The sequence below is a fragment of the Amblyomma mixtum genome, chromosome 1, assembly GCF_055824585.1.
Source record: "Amblyomma mixtum isolate Tamu chromosome 1, ASM5582458v1, whole genome shotgun sequence".
NCBI classification, from domain to species: domain Eukaryota; kingdom Metazoa; phylum Arthropoda; class Arachnida; order Ixodida; family Ixodidae; genus Amblyomma; species Amblyomma mixtum.
Window position 1 is genome coordinate 145,957,247 of NC_143012.1, and position 22,495 is coordinate 145,979,741.

General features: G+C 50.0%; 1 pseudogene; it reads left to right on the forward strand.

Annotated features, from left to right (window-relative positions):
- Nucleotides 1-13,729: 13,729 nt before the first annotated feature.
- LOC149367853 (uncharacterized) lies at nucleotides 13,730-18,394 on the forward strand (annotated as a pseudogene).
- Nucleotides 18,395-22,495: the final 4,101 nt, after the last annotated feature.

The following is a 22,495-nucleotide window of genomic DNA, read 5'->3' on the forward strand; positions in this document are numbered from 1 at the left end:
GTTATGAGTAAGGCGGCGAATGCTAAGGCGTGTCTGGGTTTTAGATTTCGTGGGGTCTAGCATGTGGCGTAAGAGGTGCCAGGCACGGGTTGTGGAGAGATTGCCGCGGAGATTGTCACAAATCTGATTCCAGTTAGCTTTGCAAAGAGTGGTACTGTGGTGTTCTATTTGGGTCTGAAGCTGTGCCAGTTTGAGTTTTAGTTTCCTATTGTGTTTTTGAGTTTTCCATCTGTGTGTTATGCGTTCTTGAGCTTGAAGGAGGTGCGCGAGCTTACTGTCAATTACGGGGGTGTCTGGGGTAGTGTCTAGCGTTTGGGTATGTTGGCGAATGTCCTCCTGTAACTGGGTAGTCCAGGTGTCTAGGTCGAAGGGTACCTGTGTTGACTGTACATGTTCCTGGCGAAATTTTCGTAGCTGGTCCCAATTAGTTTGTCTAACGGTAAATTTGCGCTGAGGGCGGCGATAGCTTAGTGTTATGCGAATTAGGTGGTGGTCGCTGCCTAGTGTGGTTTGGGTTCTTTCCCACTGCAGGTGGGCCACATTTCTTCCAAGCGTGAGATCTGGGCTGGTATCTGTAGTAACACTGTTACCAACCCGCGTAGGCAGGCTGAAATCATTAAAGATGGACAAGTGGAGCACCATCATTTCATTGCAGAGAACTGTGCCTCTGTGGTTTGTGCGCCGATAGCCCCAGTCCACGTGTGCGCAGTTGAAGTCACCGGCAATGAGGAGGGGATTTGATCCAGCCAATTGCGTCACGGATTTGAGGAGTGGAGGGAGTAGATTAACTGGCTGTCGTGGTAGAAGATAGCAGTTAAGAACGAACAAGGGAGATTGAGCAGGGGTTGGAGGTAAAATTTCGATGAAGGTGTGAGCGATAGGTGTGGTAATTGTGTGTTCCATGTAATGCAAAGAGTTGCAGACGTATGTGACCACCCGAGGAAGATCAGTAGAGTCCGAGGGGATAAGAGCGTATCCTGGAAGTTGCTTGCAAACGTTTGCGTCCTGAATTGCGATGATGTCTGGTGGGGATGAGGAGGTAGCGATAATCTGCAGCAGAGGATCGCGCTTACGCCGAAAGCCCCTGCAGTTCCATTGAATAATATGTAAAGAATTATGGTCCGTCGGAGGGGCCATGCTGTAGGGTGGAGGGGCGAAGGAGGGGTGTGGAGGGTGGCACTGTGGGAGGAGAGGCCGGTGAGAGGCTATGAACAAGGAGAGGTAAACGCTCCTCTACCTTGGCCATGATGCTAGTTATGACAGTATCCATTAAACATTAACATTAACATTAACATTATCCATTTGGCACTGTGCAGTGACCTGTGCAGTAATGCGCTCTGCGAGCCTAGCTTCTAAGTTTTTGGCGAAGTCCTGAAATTTTGCTTCCAAGTCTATGGGTTGTGCTGGCGTCTCATCAGGCCTCCTCTTGAGAGGATGCTTAAAGGTGCACTGAAGAGGAATCTGAACTGGTATTTTTGCCGCTGGAACTCGATCTTAACATTCATACCATTATTAGAAACTTAGAATTATTGCCCAGCGTTGCCGATTTCCCTAATTTAAATGGGATTAAGGCCCGTCTCCAGCCTTTTTTTTTTTTTTGATTCCCCGCAGACGTTGGGAGTAGTCGTCCAACGCTTGGAGTGCCTTCCAGGCAGTCGCGTGGAGGCTTTGCTTTCGCTTTGGGACGTGAAATCCTCATAAAATAAGCCTTGTGTTGCTATAATGGGAGAGAACTTAAGAACTCAGCGGCTTTTCCCCTTCAGAGGACACCCCTTTCAGCCAATAGCGTTGGCCGATTCTCGTAACCCTGCTAGTGTGACAAAGCAGGGAGTGGTATAGGCAAAATCCCTTTCCTGTATAAACCACAATATTTTACCCTCGCACGGAGGCTGCGAGTGCGCTCCTACTCTCGACACCAGTCGCCACCTGTCGGCGCGCGCAGCGCAAGGGACTGCGGGTCGCGCCGGCACCGCACGTAGAACGCATGTTCACATGTTCGCTTCTGTCGTTGTTGTGCTCCATCACCCAACGTATTAGGATGTGTGCTGTGCGTCACTATTCATATTTTACCTCTACCAGACAGTACTGCGGTTATCTTGCGCGCATTTACCCGTTAACGTGACATCAGAAGGTAGTCCACCAGGCAGGGTACGGACTGGAAACCAGCACTTCTAAGCAGATTTCTGCGCTGGCGTGCCGTCTGTTGTCGCCTTTTACGTGCGCTATCATCTATGATAATTTTATGCAACAGAATGCAGATCTATTGATGATATTGTTCACAGCGCAACAAGAACGGGAAAAACGAAAAACGAAAGAGTAACACAAACAAGCGCTGACTATCAACTAGTTTTTATTGAAGAACAGAAGTGGTATATATAGAAACACTTATCAAGCACACAGACGTTCTCTGGAAGGCACGTGGGAGTTCAGATACCTCAACTCCCTCTCAGATAAGACAATCGAAGGGCTGCTGATACATAGACTGCCTTTCTGATGGATATAAAAGGCCTCCATTATCTCTCGTGTGACCTTATCGCCGTGTCGGAACAGGATACGCGTGTTCTTATAATCCGGTACGCATTTGCATTCCTTGCACAGAAACGTAGACTGTGCAAGGGGGTCACCTCTTGCCCTGCTTTCAGCATGATCTTTCATATGTTCGCATTGACAGTTCCTGCAATGGGCGCCTGTGTGGGAAAGGGGTTCATTTTTTCTCGTATTTTCATGCTCCAACAGGCGCTTATTCACACACCTGCCGGTTTGGCCGATGTACATAGCCCCGCATGAAAAGGGAACCTGGTACACCACCCCTACTTCGCAGGGTACTGCCTGGGACAAATGCCGCACCTGGCAGGCACCCCTCTTGCCTTCTAGCCTCTGGCTGATCTCTTTGCACATCGTGCTTAGCTTCCTGGGCGCAGAAAAGACGACGTCAATGTCGTATCTGCCTGCAACTTTCTTCAGCCCATGTGATAAGCAGTGTGCATATGGGACCACTGCCGGCCTTTTCCTCTTTTGGCCTTCTTTCGGCTGAACGCCATTCTTAAGCTGCCTAAGAAGCTTCTCCGCTGTTCTCAGGCAGCTTAAGAATGGCGTTCGGCCGGCAGTTTTTTTTTTTTCAGTGTTGCTTTGTACGTTATCCTTTAGAAAGATGCCCATTTTTTCTAAGTTATCGATCGGCATTTGCAGTAGGAAGAATTTTATTTTATTTGTGCACGTGTTTTCAAGTGTGTTTGTCTTGAGCCTGTAGTTATCTTAGCATTTGGTGGAAGCAATAATCGAGTGTTGCTAAGATGGTTAAGCTACTGAAGGTTAGTTGTACGGAGTGTGAGGCGTCGGTGAATTTAAAAGAAACGCGGTTCGATTCGGTGGAGGAGGCCGAAGGCGCAGATTTTATGTGCAAATTCTGCGTATTAGGTGCACGCCTGGACAGGGCTGAACAGGCAAACAGCGAACTAGTGCTAAGGGTGGATGCTCTAGAAACAGAGTTACAGATAGAGAGGGCAGAGAAGCGCAAGCTTCAAGAACAGCTTTGTCAGTTGGAGTCAAAAACGGCTGACACCGCCATTCGAAGCCACAATGGCGGGCATTCCAGCGCCAGCCACGTGGATGGGGCTTGCACTGGCATGGACAGCGAGAAGCCAGTAGGTCAGACATGTTCAGGCAGGAACAGCTACGCACAGGTGGCAGCTGGGAAGTCGAGAGGCGATGCTGAGAAGGGGAACGAGCTAATTCTAGGAAATTAGGTCACAGTCGCTGATAAGAGGCATCAAGATCGGGAAGTTAGGAGGGAGGGGCAGAGTACGCTAGTGCTTATCGCTGGTGACTCAAACATGAGGCGCTGCAAAAGAGCTATTCTGGACCGGGTTAAGGGTGATAGGCGGGTAGCAGTCGGTGTGTTGCCAGGAAGGACAATGGACGATGTTCTGAGAGCGGCTAAAAGGGAACGTTCCGAGAAGGCTGCAAGGCGTAACTTGGTAGCGGTAGCGGCGGGGCTAAATGATGTCCTGAATGGTAACACCGCACAAGTAGGGGAAAGATTAGCTTAGGGAGTTGACGGTATCAGGGCGATAGCACAGCAAGCGCAGATCGTGGTGTGTAGAGTGCCGGAGGTACAAGGAAGGAATGTAGAGGTTGCTAAAGACGTTGTGAATCTTAATCGAGAGATAAGGCAGTTAGGCCCCGAGAAAGGCTTTGAGGTGGTAGACATAAACAAGGAAGTGCACAGAGCAGGTTCGGGCAGAGACTTTGGACGAGATGGCATCCATTTCAGTGGAAGGGTAGGAGAAGAGATAGGCTGGCGCCTGGGAGGCCGAGCGGTAGCTTTTTTAGGGGGTCCACGGCGGCTCAAGGCGTAGGGGTAGGTAGAAGCGATGTTGTAAATGTAGCAATGGCGGCTCAACTCAACAAAGTGGCCTCTAGGAGGCCCAGAAAGAAAACTACGAAAAATAAATTTAACGCCAGGATCAGTTACATAAACATGCAAGGGGGTAGAAAAAGAGCGAAATGGCTAGAAATAGAACAGCAGTTAAAGGACGAAGCAGTAGGTGTCTACGCTCTATGCGAGACACATCTGAGGGATCTAGAAGATCCACCTTTAATCGGTGGATATATCTGGGAAGGGTGCAACAGAACAACAACGGAGAAGAAGGGAGGAGGAGTAGGTATGCTGATACATCAAGGAACAAATTGGCAAAGAATAAAATCAACTTGCAAAGAACATGTCTGGGTATCAGGTACAGTTGCTGGCAAAAGGACATGGCTAGGGGTAGTTTATTTAGGGACCGGGGACGAATGCAGACAAGAAAACAAGGATCTAGTTAAGTGCCTCAATGAGGATATAAAGCAGATTGGAGACGGTGTCGATATTATTTTGCTTGGTAACGGGAAGTTAATGCTAGACTTGTGTGAGCGGCACAACCTAGTTGTCGTCAACAGAGAAACTAAATGTGAGGGACAAATCACGTGGGAATCCCATAACAGGCAAACAACCATTGACTACTGTCTAATCTCGCAGGGCATCTATAGCAAGCTCGCAATAATGGAAATAGACGAAGAGGGAAAGTACAGCCTAGGAAGTGATCATAAAGGTATTAGTCTACTGTTGGGAGCCCTAGTCAAAAGAGAAATGCAGCGAAGTCAAAAAGACAACGCAAAATTAAACGACTAACAAATAGCGCTAATATCAGCCGAAATAGAAGAAGTAATCGAGAAACGCCCCATGGAAAAGTGGGATTATAATCAGTTAGAACTGCTCATCGCTACAAAAATGAAACAAGTGAAAGCAGTAAACCGCTGGAGAGGAAAGAGGAAGCCACGAAGCTGGTGGAATATGGAAATTAAGGAGGCCATCGAACAACGACGGGTGGCTTCAAGGGAACACAGAGAAGCAAAGAAGGCGCAGTTATCTGAAGAGGAAATAGGCGAAAAATGGGAATCTTATCGACAAAACAAACAGCAAGTTCAGGTCCTACTCCAGGCTAAACTGAAGCAGTCCTCTGATAAACGGCTGGCTGAAGTTCGCGAGGCAAATAAAGGGGCGCCAAGAAAATTCTGGAACCATATAAGCTGGTTAGGAAAAACAAATAAAGGAACGCAGGAACAGATTATAGATGTTGAGGGAAAATGTGTAGAGGGAGACGACGCTGTGAACTGCATTACATCCTTTATAGCTGCGTCTTTTAGCAACGACAATGGGGTAACCTCCCCAAGTGAGGCGGCAACACAGGACAGCACAATACAGAACAGCTTAGAACTGACTAGTCTTAACTTGGAAAAGGCGGATGCGAATATTCCGAAAACCACATCCGCAGGGATAGACGAAATTCCAATTAAACTGATTAATGAACTTGGCACAAGAAGCAAGGAAGCGCTCATAAAAGCATTTTAGACAGTCATAACAAATCAGCAAATTCCGCACAGCTGGAGACACAGTAAAATGAATTTGATTTATAAAGGGAAAGGAGATAAGATGAACATCAAATCCTACCGTCCGATTACGATAACGTCTGTTATGTACGGGCTGGAAATGCAGGCGGTGAAATTAAAAATGCAGGCATGGGTAGAAGGTAATCGGATACCCGGAGAACTTCAGAATGGGTTCAGAAGGGGTAGGCGTTTAGATGATAGCCTGTTCGTGCTTACCGAATGCATAGAAATAGCTAAGGCGGAAAACAGACCGCTGTATTTAGCCTTTCTGGACATAAGCGGTGGATGCGATAACGTGAACAGGGAACTCCTGTGGAGCATATTAAAAGATTTAGGTATCGGTCATGAGGTAATTGATTTTCTACAGGAAATCTACCGAGATAATAAAGTTGAAATTACATGGGAAGGGAAAAAAAGTACCACAACTCCACAACTGGAGGGGTGCACAAAAAAATTCAGGCAATGTTGTCCCCTATCACCGCTGCTGTTCATGCTTTATGTGATAAATATGGAAAGAAGGCAACAAGAAAAATAATCTAGGTTATAATGTGTCGTACAGATTAGGCGGAAATGTAGTTGAGCAGCGACTCCCGGGTTTAATGTATGCGGACGATATTGTACTGTTATACCAGATAGCCAGGAAGATTTACAAACTTTGGTTAATTGCTGTGGAGACGAAGGAGGCGCTCTAGGATTCAGTTTTAGCGCAACTAAATCAGGAGTGATGATTTTTAACGATACAACTGACCAGGTGCTTACAATACAAGGCCACGAAATACCCAAAGTGGCCGAATACAAATACCTCGGGATATGGCTAAACGAAGGGCAGATATACACGGAAAAGCACGAACAGGCTCTTAGGGCAAAAGGACGAAGAGACGCCGGGATAGTGAAACACAGGGCATTATGGGGGTACAACAAATATGAAGTACTAAGAGGTATTTGGAAAGGAATAATGGTGCCGGGACTTACATTCGGCAATGCAGTTCTGTGCTTAAGGGCAGAAGTTCAGTCGAGATTAGACGTAAATCAGAGAGCTGTTGGAAGATTAGCACTAGGTGCCCACGGCAAAACCACAAACGAGGCAGTACAACGGGATATGGGCTAGGCATCGTTCGAAGCACGGGAAGCTAGAGTAAAATACTATATGAAGAACGCCTGAGAAAATTGGACGATAACAGATGGGCAGCTAAGGTATTTAAATATTTATACAGAAAGAGCGTTGACTCACAGTGGCGGGAAAGAACTAGAAAACTAACCAGTAAGTATGCAGGTCATGAGGACGGAGAAAGAAAGAGCATTAAAGGAGAGGTTAAAAACGCGGAAGTTAAAAATTGGATGAATTCAATGGAAAAGAAACGTAGTGTAGAACTATATCGATACTGGAAAAGGCAGATCAGGAAAGAATTTTTCTATGATAACTCAAGAGGCAGTGCCCTACTTTTTGAAGCAGGGTGTCTTAGAACGCGCAGCTACAAAAAGAAATTTAACGAAGATGACACATGTGCAGTGTGTGGTAGATATGTGGAAACAATTGAACACCTCATAATCAAATGTGACGGTATTCATCCGGATGTCGATGCAGGCGCAGTCACTCTTCCTGAGGCCCTAGGGTTTAAAGATAACAATGGTCATGTAAATAAATCTGCAGTGGAAGTCAGCAAAAAGCGATTGGAGGATTGGTGGCTGAAGAGCAGAGATGTGGCATAAGGTTAGAATTGTAGGAAACTGTAGGTAAAGATGATAGCGATTCTTAATGAGAATTGCCAACACATTAAACAAAAAATAATAAAGAAAGAAAAGCTGAGCATGGTGGCAATTGACACCACCCCGTTTCAAAGGGGGCGCTCCTATATATCCCCATCCATTGTCCATCGGGTCGTTCCCTAATCTTTAAGGAAGGTTTGCTTTATTGGGGTTTAACATCCCGAAGCGACTCAGGCTGTGAGAGACGCCGTAGTGAAGGGCTCCGGAAATTTCGACCCCCTGGAATTCTTTAACGTGCACTGACATCGCACAGCACACGGGCCTCTAGAATTTCGCCTTCATCGAAATTCAGCCGCCGCGGCCGGGATCGAGCCCGCGTCTTCGGGGTCAGCAACCGATACCATAACCACTCAGCCACCGCGGCGGGTTGTAAGGAAGGGTTATAATCTTTTGAGCGTGGTGGCTTCGTCAACGTCTTCAGGACTGTATTCTGCCCAGGAATGACATTTGCGCTTCGGTGCTCTAACCCTGACTGGAGTTGGTATGCGGCGAGGTGTACGGCGAACCCGCGCTGTTCTCTAATGCGCACATGCATAAGCAAGAACGAACTAAAAAAATAAAAAACACGTCCTGCGCTTTCCATTCTGAGCAGTTTGACACCTTTTTCGATTGTTGTAATTAATCGATGAATTACACACAAATTTCTTCCTAATTAGCATCAAGCATTGTGTTTTAATTCTGGGAAATTTGACACCTTTGAAGCCCCTTTTTCTAATTTTTCGTTTTCTTAATTAAACAGTTAATTGCAATGATTTCATTAACTCGTCCTCGGCTTTCACACACGTGTCAATCATAAATCACTAGAACCACACATTCCCATGATGCATTTTTTTTATTTTTTTACACAGCGCACGATTATTTCCGACACGCGTTGCCGACTGCGCCGACGGCTTTTCGACCGAACGAGCTGTGTACGCTACCGCATCCGCAGACCTCCTTCGAGCAGGCTTGCTTTTTTTTCGCTACTAACGTTCTCGCTATCGTCACAACGTCTAAGCTGCTCGATGCTAGCTGTGGAAAAAACTATTCAAGAGTTTTGTGTAAGAATGCTGGATGTATGGCCAAGGTGCTTCGACCGCGACGCCAGGTCTCTTCAATTTGGCTGCACTAATTCCGCGGCGGTGCCGCAGCGTGTGGTCGTGCGCAGCTTTGGAATATATATATATATATATATATATATATATATATATATATATATATATATATATATATATATATATATATATATATATATATATATATATATATATATATATATATATATATATATATATATATACGATTTACGAATACGCGCTAAAATGGTGCCCATGCTGCTCGACTCGAGCGCCTCAGTTTACAGTTATGAAGCCGCGAACAGTCACTGACCTCCTCATTTCAACAAAGAACTGTCATCATTTTATTACGAGATCACTGCCATGTCTTCGCTTTTCCCGACCTACACATGGTCGCCGCCATATTGCTGCACTACGGCTGCTCTTCTCCTTCGGAGAGTGCAAGCAAGCCAAGAACTCGTGCTGCACTAGGTTGGCACTCTTGCACAAAGAAGATGGCACGTTGCACTGCCAAAAGGAATGCCAAGGGGCTGCACTCGCTGAACTGATGCAGAAAGTGCAGCAAAACAGAAGAAACCTTTCATTGCGAGAAGAATGTTTTAGACCGCCCATTTAGCGCTATCAGCATAAACACCGGTCGATAGTCAGCGCTTCTTTGTGTCATTCTTTCGTCTCGTGTCCCGTTCTTCTTGCGCTGTGAGCAAAAACATTTAACGCTTCCAAGGACACAACAGCCGCCATTTTACTGCCCATGGAGCAGTGCGAAAGGCCACCGGTGTGTACAAAATACTATCGAGTCCAGCTCCGGCCGGCACTGCCGATGCTACGCGCTCAACAAAATGGCAAAAAATGCGGCCAAGCGCGAACTTAATCTGTTTGTGCAGTACACAACCATCATTTCTCCGTGAGAAACCCTGGATGCTACAAGAAAATCTCTTAACCACTCAACGCAACGAGGAACACTTTGGCGGGAACTTGTTTTCGCTTACCGTGGAGGTCTGGCAAGCAAGACGTATGACGCGCTGTGCCAAAGTCTTCTCCAAGAGTCCACGTGCGAGCGATGCTGCGATGTCGCGTCACTGCGGGCGGCACTGAACACCGACTGGCCGTCCCCACAGAGCTGCCGACAACCACTGGGCGTGGAAGCGCGTGTGGAGAGAGGCCTCCGAAGACAAGGGGGGGGAGGGGGGGGGAGGGGGGGGAGAAGAGTGAGAAGGCTCTAGTGTGCGAGGGAGAAGCCCCATGTGCAACGACATCCGGGTATCCGGGTATCAGCATGGCTCTGACACGGCCGGTCTCTGACAAGAGCGCATGGCCGCCGAGCCCCTCCTTTCTCCTACTTCTCGGAAAAGTAAACAGGGCGAAAGAAAGACATCCCCACTGTACATTGCATTTTTCTCTCCCAAGGTTCGGCTATCGGTTCCCATGGATAGAGATCCCACCACGGACCAGGCGGTGCTTCATGCATGAATGGAAGAAGCGTACCATATCGATACTGGAAAAAGCAGATCAGGAAGGAATCGTTCTATGATAACTCAAGAGGCAGTGCCCTTCTCTTTGAAGCTAGGTCGAATGTCTTAGAACGCGCAGCTACAAAAAGAAATTTAACGAAGAAAATTACAGATGCGCTGTGTGTGGTAAATCTGTAAAAAGAATTGAACACCTCACACTCAAATGTGATGGTATCCATCCGGATGTCGATGCAGGCACAGTCACTCTCCAGAGAACCTAGGGATTGCAGGTAGCAATGGTACTGCAAATAAATCTGCGGTGGAAGTCAGCAAAAAGCGATTGGAAGACTCGTGGCTCGAATGCAGAGAGGTGACATAAGGATAGAAGTGTTGGAAAACGTATTTAAAGAAAATGGCGAATTTTAATGATTTACAACACAGTTAAACAAAACTACAGAAAGATAAGCCGAGCATGGTGGCAAATGCCACCACCCCGTTTCAAAGTGGGCGCTCCTATCTTCCAATTAGAGAACCTACATGTACCTAGGGAGCCTACATGTACCTAGGAGCCTACAGGCTCCCTAGGATTGATTAGTGTTCCCGTGTATGCTCCCGCAGGGAGCAGAGTTGCGCGACTGTTTTTGTGGAGCGGCGATGACGTTATCCCGCTGACTCCGCTGATTTATCCTTGCCTTGCGCTAGGATAAATCAGAGGCTCAGCGCAAGGATAAATTGCTTGACCCGATTGCCACACGCGTGGTTTCGGAATGCATTACGTGCTCATGACTCGGCAGTCGTGTGTGCGTTTGACGAAGACGACGAAGCTGGCAGTGGCTCTGGACGGAGCGCTCGCGTTAGGCCAGCGGCCATTAAATCATCTCTTGTTCATGGTTCTCCACGCCTCATTCTTCGGCTGGCCGCCACGTTACATTTGGGGTGAGGTGCTGGGGTCCCTTCATCGCCATCCTGGTCCCGGAGCTTCGGTGTCCTGCGCCTGCCGTGGACGTCGGCCGTGAGTGCCTGGTCCGCGCCGCCCGGCCATGCCCCAGCCCGCCCGACCTGAACCGACCTCGCCGCTCACCCCCGCCCCGTCCCCCGCCCGGACCACAAGACGCGACGACCTAAGACCCGACCGAATCAAGACCCAAGACCCACACGTGAAGACACCGCCCCCCGCCCCTGCCGTCCGGTGCGTCCACGGACCTCGGCCGTCAGCTCCTGGCACCCTCCGACCCGGATGCTTCGTGGACCGGGACTCATCCTTCGATCATCTCATCCACTGTGGCGGCCAGCACCTCACCACTTTCTCCTTTCCGTCTCACCATCGTCTGAAGCTCATCACCATTTTGCGCGTCTCTGTCACCGATCGGGACGATCGCTCGGTGGCCCCGGGAAGTGTGACGAAAACGACGAAGCTGGCAGTGGCGCGGGACGGAGCGCTCGCGCTAGGCCAGCGGCCATTAAGTCACCTCTTGTTCATGGTTCTCCACGCCTCACTCTGGCCAATCTCCCGCCGTGGGTATGTGCCATTCGGCCTGAGGACATCATCATCATCAAATCACCTCTTGTTCATGGTTCACCACGCCTCATTCTTCGGCTGGCCGCCACGTTACAATATTTTCTTCCTGAGCATGCAAGCGCCGTTCAGCACACTGAGACATTCCAGCTCACGGGCTCATGCGTGTACGCGCTACAGCATCGCTGCACTGTGGACAAACAGTATGTTTCACCTGAGACTTTACACAATTTTTTTTTTAATGGGCTTTTTAGGTGAGAAGAGCATTTTTTTTCGACATAGCACTGTCAGCGATACAGTACATTACAGCTAAGATGTGCTAACCAGAAGGCTGGTTAGCAATACTGGGATGCGTGTATCCCACAGTAATATCCAATCAGATTTTAGAATTTCGAAAATGCTCTTACCTCAGCACTGTGGCCGAACAAATTCTGACAACATCGCGACAAAATACATCTACATGCGGTGTCCAGAAGCTTGCAGGCAAAGCAACTTCTCAAGTGCGCGTAACTCGTAGAAATAGCCAAAAGTCGCGGACGGCCTCGGCCCACTCTTGCAGACCGAGGGCTCGTTGGACAGGCCGAGATACTGCGAAATCATGACTGGACAGTTGAATCTCTACGCCCTGGACGGGCCACTCAAGGATGGCTGCTACATCTCCCAGCTCGACCGCAGCCCGTGCACAAAGCGCGCTACGCCGTGCGTCAGCTGTCGTGGCCACCTAAGGGCCGTTTCACATGCTGCGACTAGAACGAGAATAGTCGGCCTAGTCGGTGCGATTTTCGCACAGTGCTTTCACATGCAACGCGTACCCAGCGAATTCGGTCGGAGGGACACGCAAGGTTGCCCGATGTTCGCATAGGCAACCCAGATTAAACGCGACAGAAACGCTGCACGGAATGTGTTGATGATGTTATGACCAGCGTGTTTTTAGATGCAAGGCAATATTTCGTACGTTTTGATTAGAATAAACAGTTTTGCTTACGCCACGGGAACAGCTCCCACGTGACCCCATGCCGAGTCGGCGCGTGACGTGACGTCACGTGGGAGCTGTTACCGCGGCTGGTCTCGACGCGCGCGCGCTCTCGCTCGCGCGCCTCGAGATCGGCCGTGGCCGCGGCAACAGCTCCCACGTGACGTCACGCGCCGTCTCGGCGCTGCCCATTGGTCAGTCGCAGAGTGAACACACCGACGCCAGAGGAATGTAAACAGGTATAAGCTTCCCTTGAGGAGTCATGCTGCCCGTCTGCAACGCCTTAGCAGGACTTGAAAAGAACGCGTGAGGGGGCCTATCGAGTGTAAAAGAAATGCCTCCGTGTACTCCTCTCTCGATTCCTGAATACCCTTCGTTCCCCCCCCCTTTTTTTATTGCGAAAGCAATACTGCTCGAGGTTTCCGCTCTTGGCCGTCGTCCCGGAGAATCCACCTCTGACCTTTAGTGTGATCTATGTTGAAGGTTGAAGGTTGAAGGTTTATTTCCGCAACTGGGTGTTGCGAGGACAGCCAGGGAAAAAGCTGTATAGACAGCTTGTGACGTCACACCAGCTGTGGAAAAGCGGGGCCCCAACTCGGCTTGTCGCGATCGCCCCAGCGAATCCTCCATGCCGCAGCTGCGCGCCGCTGCCGCGAGGGGCGCTCGCTGTACGTGACGTCATGCCATCTGTGGAAAAGCGCCCGCCCCCCCCTCCCCAACTCGGCTCGTCGCGATCGTCCCAACGAATCCTCCACGCGCCGCGGGACTCGCTCCGCGTCCACCGACCGGAGCAGACGTGCGCGGATGGGCTCCCACCCGACCCCGAAGGCTGCGAGTATCTCTCCCCACCATCGCCCGCTGTGAGCCGGCTGCCTCGACCGCTTCCCTACCGACCCGACCGGTTCGGCGCGGAACCTGCTTGCCGGATCGACGGCGCCACGGCAGGAGGGCCTTGCGCTCGCCTCCCGCGCCTCGTCTCCGTGCTTCGTGTTGGCGGTTTTCATCGAACTAATTTCCCATGAGGCCACAGGACCACCAAATGGCCACTGGATCGTCGATGAGCGGTGCGACGCCGCTATGCGGCACCTCCGCGAATGCATTCTCCCCAAACCCGTTCCACGACGACTCCCCGCAGAACCAGGATCTTCTGTCCTCTTCGTCCGTGTTGAGTGCGGGCTCACCTCTTGGCGGTGGCCCAGGCTTGGAGCACGCACTCAGCAAGCGACGGGCAAAGAAGATCTGCAGACAGGCCAGGCAAACTCAAAATTCATCTTTAAAAATTCAAATTCAAAATTCAAAAACCCGCCGAACACGTCTGGACAATCATCGAACGCAATCCATCAACCGGGAACTCGCCGCCCCAAGCTTCAACCACTACCGAAAAATGACATTAAAGTAGTCATTCGACCGACACGCGGACTAGCACTCAAGGCCTATCCGGCTCGGGTCATTTCGGCAGCGCTCGTTCGTTCCTGCCGAGACATGACCAAGGTAAAAGACAAGTACATTCTCCGACCTCATGTCGGGTCCAACATCCTTGTAGTCAGCACCCCGCTCGAAAAAACAGCGGCAGAGCTTTGCCAGATCACCCACCTCACGCCTGGACGAGAGCCCCCACCCCGTACGAGCGTACGTCCCTTTCCCAGCCACCACACTCCGAGGGGTCATTCACGGACTCGATCCCCGACACAATCATGGCGAGGGTGCGCATCAGAGACCATCGCATTGAGCTGTTATACGCCAGAATTCTAGGCTCTTCGACGACAGCCCTTCTTACACTCGAAGGACCCAAACTCCCCGATCCGTATACTACGACGGCTGCGAATACCCGTGCTTCACGTACAGGCCAGCCAGGCAATTCTGCCAAATATGTATGCAACCCCGGACACCGCCCGGACGTCTGCCCGACACCAAAAGTCAAAGTCTGCCGCCTTTGCGGGGCCCAGGACCCACCCCTAACACACGAATACCAACCCAAGTGCAGACTGTGCGCCGGCCAGCACGAGACGGGAACCCGGGAGTGCCCAAAACGTCTAAAGCCAGCCAGAACACCACGACCCGCCACTAACAAAGGCGACAAGAAGACGGCTCACCAGTCCCGTAAAGACATGGGACCCAAGATCTACTACAACAAATGGTTCTCATCGGACGACGAGGATACTACGGGTCGCAGCGAGAGCGGCAGCCGCTCACGGAGCCGCTCCAACTCCAGATCCCGGACGAAGACACTAGTCCCGCCCCCAGCTCTTACGGCCGCCAAGACAACCGACCAAAACACAAAAATTAAGGCCCTAACGGCTAAATTAGAACAGGTCCTCCAACAAAATCAAGTACCCCCGCACCCACGTAAAGACGCAGAGCCACCCCTCGCAAAATCGACACAACATGTAACCGTCCAAACGCTCCGCGACATTGAAGAACGGATAATGAACTCCCTGCAAGTCTCAATGTCCACATTTCTCCAAACACTGACGGAGAAAATAGAAACTATTCACCATACACTCGCGCAAACGAGGAAATCAACACACAACTACAATTCATGCACTTCAAACTCAATACCATAAACGAGCCTCGTCGGACGAACACGGCCAGGGCCCTTCGCAATTACGCAGTCGCACCAGCTCAGTTAGCAGCGATGCGGGTCGCACCTCAGTTCGAAACGCCCAAAATGGCTATGCAGCCTAAAAACAGCCAAAATGCAGAACACATAGAAATATGGCAGTGGAATTGTAGAGGTTACAAGCGCAAAGCGGGTCTCCTGAAACAGTTCATTTCCACCACTCCAATCCGTCCAGATCTTATCTGCCTACAAAAAGTGGGAGCCGATAAGGCCCCAACGCTGGCGGGATACTACACGATTAGTCAGCCCCTGATGCCATCGGTTGCTATCCTTGTGGCAAAAGAGATAACTGTCGTGGAACACGCCCTACCGGTACCGGACGCCGAACACTTGACGGTCGAGGTTGTGCCCAACAAGCGCGGCCGAGCAAGTACCTTTGTCATAAACGTCTACAAGCCCCCCAAGCCTAGAAGAGGGGAATTCACAGATCTACTATTGGCTGTCTCTCACGAAGCGCAGCGTAATCAGCTCGTGATCGTGGGAGATTTCAACGCGCCCCACAGAGAGCGGGGGTATCGCGATAACACGGCAAGAGGTCAGTCTATAGTGAAAGCGATACACACGATAGGACTGGAACTCCTAACTAATCCTGCCTTTCCGACACGAGAGGGAAACAGTGTGTCTAGAGACCAGGGCACCCCAAATCGAGCTTTGGACGCCCCCATAACTACGGCAGAAGTATGCGCTGCGGCGCGATCCTGCGTTCGTAATACGGCGGCACGCGCGGACAAAATCACCAACGCCATAATACGCAACCTCAGGAAGGACCAAATTCAGGATCTAACTCAATGCATTAACGAAGAGCTCTGGGAAAAGCATTTCATCCCTCAAGAGTGGAAACACTCCGAAATCATCGTCATTCCAAAGCCGGTAAAGCTGCCCACACTTGAGGCGCTCCGCCCCATCTCGCCCACGTCGTGTCTGGGCAAGCTATGCGAGAGGGTGATCCAAACTCGTCTGCAGAACTATATCGAAGACAGCAACCTCTTCCCTACTTCCATGATAGGCTTCCGATCCGGGCTATCTACTCAAGACGCCTTCCTTCTACTCAAGGAGGAGGTAATGGCGCACGTTCCCAGCGGAGGGGAGCACCTTGTGATGGCCCTTGATCTCAAAGGTCAACAGAACAGCTACGATCGGCATAGGAGGCACACGCTCGGAACCCCAGGACATGCCGCAGAAAGGCACGCCTCAGGGTTCGGTCATCTCCCCTCTCCTTTTCAACATCGCCACGGTTGGAGTGGCCCGCAGCCTTCAAACAGTATCGAACATCCGATTTACACTCTACGCCGACGACATAACAATCTGGACTACCAAAGGCTCTCTGGCGGCCAAAGAAGAAACTCTGCAGGAAGCTGCCACCTTTGTCGGGAACGCGGCCGCCCAGTGCGGACTATGCTGTCCGCCGGAAAAGTCAGAGATCATCCGCATAGAAGGACGTAACTACAAGTCTCCAGGAGACATTAAGGCCCTCCTACACGGCGTCCCCGTCCGGGAGACCCATCAGATCCGCATCCTCGGCTCATGGATCCAGAGTAATAGAAAATCCACCCACGCTACCAAGCTGCTATCCTCCACAACACAGCAAGTCGCCAAAATGATCAGGAGGGTGGTACGCAACCGGACAGGCATGTGGGAGGAGGACACGCTACGCCTCGTCCAAGCACTTGTGGTGAGCCGCATTTCCTATGGCCTACCGTACCTGCAATTAACCCGACAAGAATTCACCAGTCAATTCCATGTTACGTACTGCATACAAACATGCGCTGGGTTTCCTATATACACTTCAAACGCCAAGCTAGAGGCCCTCGGCCTATGCAACTCGTTCGATGAGATCCAGGAGGCTGTTCTCTCGCAACGTGCACGCCTCCTTCGCACGGACACCGGTAGGCAGACTCTGGAGCGGGTGGGCTACCCGGCAGACGTCCAGATAATACAGAGCACGACCAACCTCCCAACAACATATCGCTCGCGGGTGCACGTCGCCCCGATTCCCAAAAACATGTCGAGCGAAGCCGGCTCGGGCAGACGCGCAGCCAGAATCGACTACGTGAAGCGGACGGCGGCACGCAGCCCCCACACGGTGTACGTCGACGCAGCAACACACAGCGAGGCCATGCGGGCGACGGCAGTTGCTGTGAACTCCTCCCACAGCGAGGTTGTCAGCGCCTCTTTGAAACACACGACGATCATGGAAGCAGAAGTGGCAGCAATCCTACTGGCGATCCAGAACGGCGACGCCCGTAACCAGGGTGTGCACGTCATGACAGACTCCCAAGCAGCCTGTCGGCTCCTACTTGCAGGCAGAATACCTAAAAAGCTGTTGGGCATAGTAACCAACTATATGAGCGCTAATTCCTCCCTAAAGCATCAGATAACGTGGGTGCCTGGTCACTCGGGATTACAGGGCAACGAGATCGCGGACGCACTAGCTCGAGGACATACCAACAGAGCGGGCTCCAAACCCGACCCAAGCTCTCTTACCGAAGTTGCCGTCACAATGCAACACACGACTCCACTTTCTAAGATCACAGCGACAGCACTTTCCCCCTCCGCATAAAAAGCTTAACGCTGAGGAATCTCGGGACTCGAGGCAACTCCAGAACGATACATTCCCGAATCTTCACAAATACATCATTTTCCCCGAGCGCTATAACATGCCCAGCTTTCCGGGACATGTACTACTTGCGCCATCTGTCGGCAGTGGCGGCGACACGGCGCGTAACTGAATGGGAAGGGGTACAAAAAAATCGTAAAACGTGAACAAACGCTCCTACAAAAAATGACCCGGGGATTTGTATAATATAGACTTAGCTGAGGAATGTGCCGAAGTTTCAGTTCTGTGCTGTTAATACACGAGCTTCCCAGCGCGTTTGAATATTATACGGTGCTGCCTATTGGAGAGGGCCACATTTCGCCCATTTTTCAAACTTTAAAACTGTATAGCGCCGTAACACAGACAGATATCGAAAATGACCCTCGGTTTTAGGTACCCTAACATATGCTGTTTGAAATGGTGTGCGTCGATCTGTCATAGGTTTCATCCAGAAGCGTCCCGAGGCCTTTTTATCTGAAACCTGGTAATGCCGATCATACGAAAGATGGCGCCTGGTAGCTAGTTACGCTGCAGAAATGGCTGCAAGCGATGAATTTCCTTCCATTTTGATGATTATCTTTTTGTCAGGTGACTTATGCCTTATAGAAGAGAACACATGCGAGAGTTCGAACCTAGTGTATGAACCGGAGTTTTAAACAAAGAAAGTTATTAGGATGGAAATTAACGTAGCTGCAAAAAGTATTTGTGGGTGTTCATAACGCTTGTAGTGGAGCAACTTCTCGAATTGTTAGCCCTGTGCTATTATTCAAAAAGTATATTTGCGTCTGTGATCATGGTATAATAGGATATGAGAGCTAGCTCGTCTGAATTTGGATATTCTTGTTAGTTTGGAAGAGCCGGCCGGCATCAAAAAGTATTGTCGGATGAAAGGGTTTGAGTTTCTTCTCTTATTGCTCATGTAAGAAGTTTGACGGAGCTTTACTCAGAGACGTTCTGTACCTGTTCAGCTTATTACATGTCGTCGGGAATAACAGAGAATTATAAGTTTAGAAGCAGATGGCCTCTGGTTAGAAGGTCAACTGTCGCTTCCATCTTGATGCTTTCAAATTAGTGATTTGTAGCGCTGTCGGAATAAGGTGACTGGGGTTTGGACTTGGGGTTTTAACCTGTGTTGAGAACCTTTTTTGTGTCAACCGATTTTAATAAAGAGTTTTCGTTTCAAGACCTCGAAAATATATTAGTGTCAATGAACAATTTCGCGCATTATAATCATTCGTACACTAAAAAAACAGTTATAGGCGACTTATTTTTGGTGTCCTTTCATTCAACATTCTTTCATATGCATGCATGACGTGTAGCCAGGATCCTACCTGTGGGGTATCACTGCAGAAATGAGGCTGCGCTTTTGAGTCACCAAAGTTCCCTTATACCACGAGATATCACCAACTTTGTTTAATTGTTGCGAAGAAAGTGGTGAACTTAATTTTGTCGACTTCCGTCCTACGGAAAAGAGCTCTTATATGGGCCTCGGCAAGAAAGCAGTTTATAAATGGCACATATAAATGGTAAGTATAGCGGCTGTAGCATATTGCTACGCTGCCTGTCGGGAGATCGCATACAGTCGGATACAGCTCAAGAATTCAGTGGCAAATGCCCGACAAAGCAGACACTCCAGCGAATGGCAGCGGTCGATTGTCATGGTGCCGCGGTTAATTCCACCGCACCTCCAACAGTTACATTGCAGGGGGCTGGAAGGTGCAAAAGGCTTAACCGCGGATTAACAGGATTAGCCGCGAAGTCATGTCAATCGGTTGATGCCATTGGCTTGAGGGCCTTTTTTTAGGAGCGTTTCCATCTGTACTCTTGAAGCTGTGCAGTAATCATTTTTGAAAAAATAAATTATTCTATATTACCAGTGTACGAGATTAGTTGCGTTATCGCTCACAGCTTTATTTTACGATTCATCTTCCTGCTCAAAATGCAATGAAACCGAATAAAAAATTGATCGCGAAAAGCCAGGTCAGAGTATGTCGAAGGGGAAGAAAAGGAACAACTAAACAGTCCTGCCCAAGCCAATACAAATACTGTTAAGAATCTTAAAAGAATGAAAACTGGGAACATATGTTAGGATGGGCAATAAAAAAAGGGAACTCTCCTGGTCAAAGAGCATGACGTCAAAGGAGCAAGTCCCTGTGGAAAAAATCGCGCACTTTTGCTTCTAAACTGGTTGTGTATGTGTCGATCATTTTCCCGCCGCCTTTCTTCTCCCGATTAGAGGCGCCTTGGTATGAGGAGGGTATGAGTAGCACCTGGTGTCCCTCCCGGTCAGAAGCCCCATGATTTGCCCGCCACACCACAGACACGTACGCCGATGACGTATTCCGGGAAAGGTCTATTGGAAGTGGACGTTTTCTTTTTGGTTCCTACCTCAGCAGTTATGGAAATTTGCAACACACAGAGGCGACTTTGGATGCGCGTGAGGAAGGAAGGAACGAGTGTTGGGCATTCAATGGCACAATTGTTACGTGGTGCGGGGGCGACCGGTTGCGGGAGCGAGGGGAAGGGGCTCTTGAAGGAGCGTGGCGACGCCTTGTGTTGTTGTGAGTCATACCATGCACTCATTGTTCTCTATTTCATTTCCGCGAGTCGCTCCGCGCAGCATGAGGCAGGTCTTGGAATTTCGCCCAGTGTTTGTGTTCTGGGTAAGCGAAGTGAATTGCCACAGTGTAAAGCCCCAACTCCAACGACACATCCTGGGCGTCGGCGCTCTTGGCGTACGCTGGAACGGGCGTCGAAAAGGGGCATGCACCTCCATGTCCCTGGTGCTGGCTCGTTCCCCCTCTCGAGACGAGGGAAAGAATTTCAAGCCTTGAAGAAAAAGGGTTGCGGGGTGCTGAAAGGACCAATTAAACCGCGAAAAAAAGTTCGAGGAACCCGAAAGAGGCTCAAGTCATGAAAAAAAGTCACCGAGACTCCCGCGGTCCTCCGAGTGTTGCAAACCGTACCCAGCTTCCGACGCGTACGCGAGCGCCCGTGCGCTGATATCTAGCACGGACAGACATCGGCGTCTCGCCAAGGTTCGCCAAGAAAACAGACGCTGGGCGCGTACGCCCAGGAAGGGCCCTTGGAGTTGGAACTTAAAACTTGGACTGAAATTTGGTCGTGTTCTCAGGGTACCTTTCTGGTCGTTGCAGTCTGGATGACCAGTTGCTCCGTGTGCTCCCTCAAGAAGTTCCGAACGAAGTTCTTACGTTGATTCTATTTTTCTGCTCTTCGTTTCATCAGTGCATGTCGTCAGGCACTTCCCACAAAGGATTTCGTTCATTAGGCCTTCATTTCTTTCTTTTTGGTGGAACGAGGAATATTTATCTTATGAAAAAGGTGCACACAAATAAAACTAGTACAATGCGTAGCCGAGTGCGCCATTGGAGAGACAGTTAATGGATAACAATTCTCGCGTCTTGAAGAGCAAACCGTGTGTCCATAGACATTTCTCCGCAAATTAGGGGTACAACAAAAAAAAACATGAAATACAAACACACAAAAAATTAGGGGGTACCTAAGCAATTCTTACGATGTGTAACTGCGTGAGGACTGCTTTTCGCCGAGTTGTTGCTGGGAGCTTGGAGGCTGAACGTTCCTTCGCTGCAGCAGCTCACTTCGCACGTTTCCCTGCGTTGCGTTGGCCGCGCATTTCATCGGCAGCTGACTGCCACCTCAGGCCACGCTTTCCTGTCTCGCCTGTCGATGTAGACGCCAGCGATTCATAATGGACGGTGAAGGCTCCATAGCACTGCAACCTCATTCACCTAAAGCTTAAGGTCGGCGGCGGCGGGAACTTACCTTTTGTGTAGTATCTAGCCGCGTTTACATGAATACGACAGTGGCGAATCGTATTTCATGGCGTATCTCGCGGAGGCAACACGCCATTTTTTACATGTACCACATCAAGTCAAGCGGTACAGTGGCACAAGTGCGCCTCCATTGAGCGGCCGTGACAGTGGCATCTCGCCCAGTGCCTGCGGGAGAGGGGCCAGCCGCTCCCATCTTGAGCCTGGTCTGCTTTGTTACACGAGTGAGGGTTATTGTATAGCGACTCCAGGAATGCGGTGGGGCGCCCCCAAACCTGTTTCCATTCATCACGGAAGTCGTCTTGCCGTTCTCGAAAGGGAAGAGTCGCACTATGATGATGACGTCACTCGCGTGCGGAGTCTCGGCCACGCGTGCCTTCTAGTCTAGGTAGTTCTGGCCTGCCACGGCTTTCTGGCTACATCGGGGTTTTCGTATAACGAGCCGAGTGCCTTGTCACACAGGCAGGTATAGTGACACTTTCGCGAAATGCACTTCTCTTGAACGATTGACACTTTCGGTGCGCGCTGTCACACGGCAAATAGGAGTAAGAGAAGCCAACAGCCACAGAAACCAAGGGGCACAGGGAATTTTTAAACTAAATGTATTATCGCTTAAAGCTAATTAATTATAAAAGCAGAAGAAAAAACAACCACATGCCGCCGGTGGGGTCCGAACCCACGACCTCCGAATTACGCGTCCGGTGCTCTACCGCTGAGCTACGGCGACGGCTGTCAAACCTTCTGCTTTTGGGGGTATTTAAGTTTACAAATAACCTA